The following is a 7,500-nucleotide window of genomic DNA, read 5'->3' on the forward strand; positions in this document are numbered from 1 at the left end:
AGACAGAGAGACAGAGACAGAGAGACAGAGAGAGAGAGAGAGAGAGAGAGAGAGAGAGAGAGAGAGAGAGAGAGAGAGAGAGAGAGAGAGAGAGAGAGAGAGAGAGAGAGACAAACATGTTCAGGGTCTAATTCAACAGTTTTTTTTTACATTTGAGAAGAAAAAACACCTAAAAAACTTAAATTTAATGACTTTTTCTAATGTGACCCAGAAGATATAAGAAAAATGGAAACTCTTTAAAAACATTTTTGTTGAGTGTTTGACTCAAAAATCATAATTAAAGTGAAATCTTTATGTTCTCTTGTGATATGTTATATATTGTATGTGATTATAAATGTTTTTTCTCCATCAACAAAAAGTGTAAAAACTGAAACTAAACAACTTTATCTGCTCTCTGGAAGCTTCATTCAGGATTTGAGGTTGAGAGACTAATTATGAGAGGAAATTGTGAAACAGCAGAATATGAACAGGAAGTGAGGGTTAAGAGGTCGTCTTTATACTGTTTTATACGTCTGAGTTAATCATGAGCTCGAGGTTATTATGTGTTTATTAAATGCTGCCTGCAAGTCAAAACTCAGGGTTCAACATTTATTTAAAATTACACATTATTATAGCTGTCTGCTCTGTAGCCTTGGTTGCTAAGGTCGTTGCTAAGGGGCTTTTCGTAGGTTGTTCATATCTCATCTACTCACGTATTTCAGATCTTATTCAACCTTGGGTGCATAAAGGGGCTAGTATAAGATAAATAAAGAGGGTTTTAGAGAGCTCCAGAATATAAATATATATCCATTTTAATACTTCACCGAGATGTAATTCAGAATGAAGAAGAAACTGGCTTTTTTAAGAGGGCTCAAATCATGCTTTTACGCAATTTCCTGTCATTTTTATTCCATTATAATGTCAGATATCTGTTAAATATGGAGGCTAAGGTCCGAAAATTGAGATTTGGAAAGTCAAAATTCAGGGTTCAACATTCAGAATAGACATTTACAACATTATATCAGATAGTTTTCACACAGCCGTCTGCTCTGTAGCCTTGGTTGCTAAGGTCGTTGCTAAGGGGCTTTTCATAGGTTGTTCATATCTCATCCACTCACGTATTTCAGATTTTATTCAACCTTGGCTGCATAAAGGGGCCAGTATAAGATAAATAAGGAGTTTATAACTTTAAATCATGCAAATATAAGACTAGAAATGTGAACAATACGTCCATTTTAATACTTCACTGAGACGAAATTCAAAATAAAGAAGAAACTGGCTTTTTTTAAGAGGGCTCAAATCATGCTTTTACGCAATTTCCTGTCATTTTTATTCCATTATAATGTCAGATATCTGTTAAATATGAAGGCTAAGGTCTGAAACTTGAGATTTGGAAAGTCAAATCACACAGTCATCTGCTCTGTAGCCTTGGTTGCTAAGGTCGTTGCTAAGGGGCTTTTCGTAGGTTGTTCATATCTCATCCACTCACGTATTTCAGATCTTATTCAACCTTGGCTGCATAAAAAGGGCCAGTATAAGATAAATAAGGAGTTTATAACTTTAAATCATGCAAATATAAGAATAGAAATATAGAGCTGTAAATGTGCTTTAATACTTCACTGAGATGTAATTCAAAATAAAGAAGAAACTGGCTTTTTTAAGAGGGCTCAAATCATGCTTTTACGCAATTTCCTGTCATTTTTATTCCATTATAATGTCAGATATCTGTTAAATATGGAGGCTAAGGTCTGAAAATTGAGATTTGGGAAGTCAAAATTCAGGATTGAAGTCTAAACATTTGCTAAATTATCTCTATTACCTCTAACTGAGGGGTTGCATAAAGGGCCAGTATAAGATAAATAAGAAGTTTATAAGTGTGAATCATGTAAATATCTTTCAGTAGAACCTCTGAGTATGAATGGAGACATGCAGGAGAGATACTTGATGGAGAGATACTTCAAATGACTTTCATATTTTTGTGAGCAGTGAAATGAGATTCCTGAAATTCCGGTTTTCAATATGAGATATTTAGTCTGATATTATTGTGTCTTTTCTCTCCTTTGTCCTTTATCTACACACATGCAGACACACACACACACACACACACAGACACACACACACACACACACACACACACCTCGATCTTCAACTGAAAAAAAAGAGAGAGATTGCAAAATACTCTGTGAAGGTTTCTTAAATCTCATATGAGAGTAGTAAAACTAGAAACACCAGCCAACGCTCCTCCCTCCTGTGTGTGTGTGTGTGTGTGTTTCTCTGTGTGTGTGTGTGTGTTTCTCTGTGTGTGTGTGTGTGTGTGTGTGTGTGTGTGTTTCTGTGTGTGTGTTTATCTGTGTGTGTGTTTCTCTCTCTCTCTCTGTGTGTGTGTGTGTTTCTGTGTGTGTGTGTGTCTCTCTCTCTCTCTCTCTGTGTGTGTGTGTGTTTCTGTGTGTGTGTTTCTGTGTGTGTGTGTTCCTCTCTCTGTGTGTGTGTATGTGTTTCTCTCTCTGTGTGTGTGTGTGTTTCTCTGTGTGTGTGTGTGTGTGTGTGTGTTTCTCTCTCTGTGTGTGTGTGTGTGTGTGTTTCTCTCTCTCTCTGGGTGTGTGTGTGTGTGTGTGTGTGTGTGTATTTCTCTTTCTCTCTCTGTGTTTCTCTGTGTGTGTGTGTGTGTGTATGTGTTTCTCTCTCTCTCTGTGTGTTTCTGTGTGTGTGTGTGTGTGTGTGTGTGTGTATTTCTCTCTCTCACTGTGTGTGTTTCTGTGTGTGTGTGTGTGTGTGTGTATTTCTCTCTCTCACTGTGTGTTTCTGTGTGTGTGTGTGTATTTCTGTGTGTGTGTGTGTGTGTGTTTCTCTTTCTCTCTCTGTGTGTGTGTGTGTTTCTCTCTCTGTGTGTGTGTGTGTGTGCAGTCATCAGAGGAGGAGCTCGGGCAGCTGAAAGGTCTCTGTGACCCGTTTGGCTCTGGCTGCTGACGGGAGTTACATTCACAGAATAACTGACACAGTGATAAAAGCTTTGACCTTGATAATCATTTCCAGCAGGATATCTGAGCTTGTTGCGTCGGTGTTTCAGCTCCGCGTCGTTTATCGGCCTTCAGTCCTCCGAGGAAACGTTTTTACTGTCACGCAAGAAACACACACAACTATTTATACTACTACTAAACGTATAGGAAGGGGCTTATAAGTCTAGAGAAGTGTCATTTCTACACTTTACCTCTTTATCTTTTATTTTATTTAATATATTTTTTGACTCTTTATGCCTGTTGTTAGGGGAGGAAGGAGGGAAGGAAGGAGGGAAGGAAGGAAGGAAGGAAAGAAGGATGGAAGGGAGGAAGAAGGAAGGAAGGATGGAAGGGAGGAAGAAGGAAGGAAGGATGTTTGGAGGGGTGGAAGAAGGAAGGAAAGGAGGAAAAGGAGGGAATGAAGGCAGGAAGGAAGGGGGGAGGAAAGAAAGAGAGAAGGAGTGAGGGAGGAAAGGAAAGAAAGAAAGAAGAACAGAAGTAAGGAAGGAAGAAGGAAGGAAGTAAGGAAAGGAGGAAAGGGGAGGAAGAAAGGTGGGAAGGAAGGAAGAAGGAAGGAAGTAAGGAAGGGAGGAAAGGGGAGGAAGAAAGGTGGGAAGGAAGGAAGAAGGGAGGAAGGAAGAAGGAAGGAAGGAAGGAAGGGAGGAAAGGGGAGGGGACTTATAAGTCTAGAGAAGTGTCATTTCTACACTTTACCTCTTATCTTTTACTTTATTTAATATATTTTTTGACTCCAGTTGTTAGAGCAGAGGTGTCAAACATAAGGTCTGCAAGCCAGAAAAGGCCCACGAAGAGGTACAACGCGGCCCACTGGACAAGTTTAAAAAGTATAAAAATTGCATTAACCCTCCTCGAGTCAAGGAAGGAAGGGAGGAAGAAGGAAGGAAAGGAAGGAAGGAAAGGAGAGATGGAGGGAGGAAGGAGGGAAGGAAGGAAAGAAAGAAGGAAGGAAGGAAGGAAGGAAGGAAGGACAGAAGGAAGGAAGGGAGGAAGAAGGAAGGAAGGATGGAAGGGAGGAAGACGGAAGGAAGGAGATAAGGAATGAAGGAAAGAAGGAGGGATGGAAGGGAGGAAGAAGGAAGGAAGGATGGAAGGGAGGAAGGAAGGAAGGAGATAAGGAATGAAGGAAAGAAGGAGGGATGGAAGGGAGGAATGAAGGAAAGAAGGAAAGAAGAAAGGAGGGAAGGAAAGAAGGACAGGAGGAAGGAGGGAAGGAAGGAAGGAGGGAAGGAGGCTGGGCTTTTAAAATGAATCAAACTTTTTTTTTTTGCCCAATAAGCGATAAACTTTAAATAATATACAAAGCTATTGATTATTCAGATTATATTTAAATAGATTATAGATTATATATATTAGTCTTGTTTTGAAATTCAATCACCGTCGGTCCGCATGTGGTCTTAAAATAGCCGCTGTGTATTTTCATCTCTGCATTACCTCACAGCTCAGACTCCTGCTGGACTGAAACCAGAACCACATCTGAACCTGTAACTTACTGTAAACGCCTCGGCCTGCTTTTTATTATTATTTATTCTCTGCTGCGAACGGAAAACATTAAAAACCAGAAGGAAAGGAGGAAGGAAGGAAGGAAGGAAAGGAGGAAGGGAGGAAGAAGGAAAGGAGGAAGGGAAGGAGGAAGGGAGGAAAGAAGGGAGGAAGAAGGGAGGATGAAAGGGACGAGGAAGGAAGGAAGGAAAAGAGGAAAGAAGGGAGGAAGAAGGAAGGAAGGAGGAAGGGGGGAAGAAAGAAGGAAGGAAGGAAGGTAGGGGGAGGAAAGAAAGAGGAAGGGAAGGGAAGGAAGGTAGGGGGAGGAAAGGAAGGAGGAAGGGAAGAGAAGGAGGAAGGAAGGAAAGGAAGGAGGAAGAAGGAAGGAAAGGAGGATGGAAGGAAGGATGAAAGGGACGAGGAAGGAAGGAAGGAAAAGAGGAAAGAAGGGAGGAAGAAGGAAGGAAGGAGGAAGGGACGAGGAAGGAAGGAAGGAAAAGAGGAAAGAAGGGAGGAAGAAGGAAGGAAGGAGGAAGGGGGGAAGAAGGAAGGAAGAAAGAAGGAAGGAAGGGAAGGGAGGGAGGAAGGAAAGGAGGAAGGAAGAAGGAAGGAAGAGAGGAAAGGAGGAAGGGAGGAAGGGAGGGAGGAAGGTAGGGGGAGGAAAGAAAGAGGAAGGGAAGGGAGGGAGGAAGGAAGGAAAGGAAGGAGGAAGGAAAGAAGGGAGGAATGGAGGAAGGAAGGATGGAAGGGAGGAAGAAGGAAGGAAGGGAGGAAGAAGGAAGGAAGGAGGAAGGGGGGAAGAAGGAAGGAAGAAAGAAGGAAGGAAGGAAGGAAGGAAGGTAGGGGGAAAAAAGAAAGAGGAAGGGAAGGGAAGGAGGAAGGAAGGAAAGAAAGGAGGAAGAAGGAAGGAAAGGAGGATGGTAGGGAGGAAGAAGGAAGGAAGGAAGGGTGGAGGAAGGAAAGGAGGAAGGAAGAAGGAAGGAAGAGAGGAAAGGAGGAAGGGAGGAAGGGAGGAAGGGAGGGAGGAAGAAGGAAGGGAGGAAGGTAGGGGGAGGAAAGAAAGAGGAAGGGAAGGGAAGGAGGAAGGAAGGAAGGAAGGGAGGAAGAAGGAAGGAAGGGAGGAAGGATGGAAGGGAGGAAGAAGGAAAGGAGGACTCAACCCGTTATTATCTCTCTCTTGATTTGAGTCTCTGAGACAGATAACATAATATTTTCTGTTTCGTTTCTGGTTTTTCATTTCCAGTCGTACTTATAAAGGTCAGACTGTTTACTTTAATAATCACTGATCGTATCGACACACTGACCTACTGAGCTCCGCTATCACAGCCGAGCTCACGCCCACAAAGTCTACGAATCAATCAGCTCTGATGAGAACAAACACACTCCTTTTAGACTGACTTAGACTCTGGGAACTCTTTAAAAAGGACTAACTCTTATAATTCAGGGTTTCCCACAGCACTTTACAGCTAAGGTGGCCGCCCAAGCAACACACGCCTACCGCCTTAACTAACGTCTTCAAAAAAAGAAAATAAATTAATTAATTAATTAAATAAATAAATAAATCCAATCAACGTCTGCAGCGGGCCGGAACCGCTGTGTCCGACTGTCTGACTTCGACCCTGAACACACCTGTAGCTCTCTGTACCTCCCGCTAGCATAACACAGACAAGCTAACAGTGATATTAAGTTTAAGGAAACAAACACAGACCGCTGGTTAAAACATAAAGTTACATCATCTGAGGCAGAACCTGCTTCAAAAAATAAAAAATAAATATAAATATATACAGTGCCTGAATTTCAAACTGGCCGGAACTGCTGTGTCCGACTGTCTGACTTCGACCCTGAACACACCTGTAGCTTTCTGTACCTCCCGCTAGCATAACACAGACAAGCTAACAGTGATATTAAGTTTAAGGAAACAAACACAGACCGCTGGTTAAAACATATATCTACATCATCTGAGGCAGAACCTGCTCAGAAAGAAACAGCGGAGCCTGAAAAACTAAAGAAAACAGCGCCATGTGATGTCAACATTAACAACGTTAATCCTCAAACAGGTAACTGTGACGTTACTATAGTAACAAGATTCAGGCTAACTGTGACGGCTAACTGTGGCGTTACTATAGCAACAAGTTTCAGGCTAACCGGCTCAGAGTAAATGAACGGCTCCAACTAAACAGCTGATATTAGCGGCGCAATGTGTAAAATGCTGCGGTGCTGCGCGTTTTATCAGCTAATGTTACAAAACGTCAATTTTAAGTCACTCAGATGTTTCTCATTCAGCAGACCTGAAGAGAGAGAGAGAGAGAGAGTGAGGCATTCAACAAAAAACATGACGCTAATGCTACTGAAGCTGAATATAACTACTTAACTGTATAAGACTATATAATTACTATAAAATATAGTTCAGAGAATAAGTTAGCTATATAAAATAGACTCAATGGCTTAACAGGTGCAATCTAATTTAATCCAATACAGCAGCTCTGCTATAGGCTAAATTCTACATTTATGAAGTTTATACATTTTTTGACAAGAAGGTGAAAATTCTGCTTTATGTTCATTTATTGAGTTATTGTGGTGTATTAGGGTGAATTATATTGAATAGTGTATCTAATATTTTGTCCAATCCATTAAGGCTAGTTGCGTTTACCATTTACACGTGGCTGTCTTATAGTTTACTTTTGACCAGACAACCCCCCCCCCCCCCCCCCACCTAAACTAACACATTTTCTGCAGGAAACCCTGTAATTAATAGTTATTTGCAGCTCTGCACACGTTACATCATCCTCAGCTGAGTCTGTGATCTCAGTGAGTCTCGATGTTTCAACATTTAATGACATCGTCTCGTCCTCGTCTGCAGAGGATGACGACTCCAAAAAAACTTTAAACTTTAAAAGCCTCTCTGCGGATTCAGCGTTCAGAACAGGACACATCAGCGACCGGGGGCGAGAGAGGAGAAAGAGGAGAGAGAGAAAGAGAGGAGAGAGAGAGAGAGAGAGAGAGAGAGAGGGAGAGGAAGGGATGA

At 41.7% G+C, this 7,500-nt stretch overlaps 1 protein-coding gene across 1 annotated transcript in view; it reads right to left on the minus strand.

Annotated features, from left to right (window-relative positions):
* LOC128357721 (acetyl-coenzyme A synthetase, cytoplasmic-like) overlaps window positions 1-7,500 on the minus strand; it is a 37,789-nt gene that overhangs the window by 21,853 nt on the left and 8,436 nt on the right. The gene's annotated exons all lie outside the window — the stretch shown is intronic.

The sequence above is a fragment of the Scomber japonicus genome, chromosome 4 (genome assembly GCF_027409825.1).
Source record: "Scomber japonicus isolate fScoJap1 chromosome 4, fScoJap1.pri, whole genome shotgun sequence".
Classification (NCBI taxonomy): domain Eukaryota; kingdom Metazoa; phylum Chordata; class Actinopteri; order Scombriformes; family Scombridae; genus Scomber; species Scomber japonicus.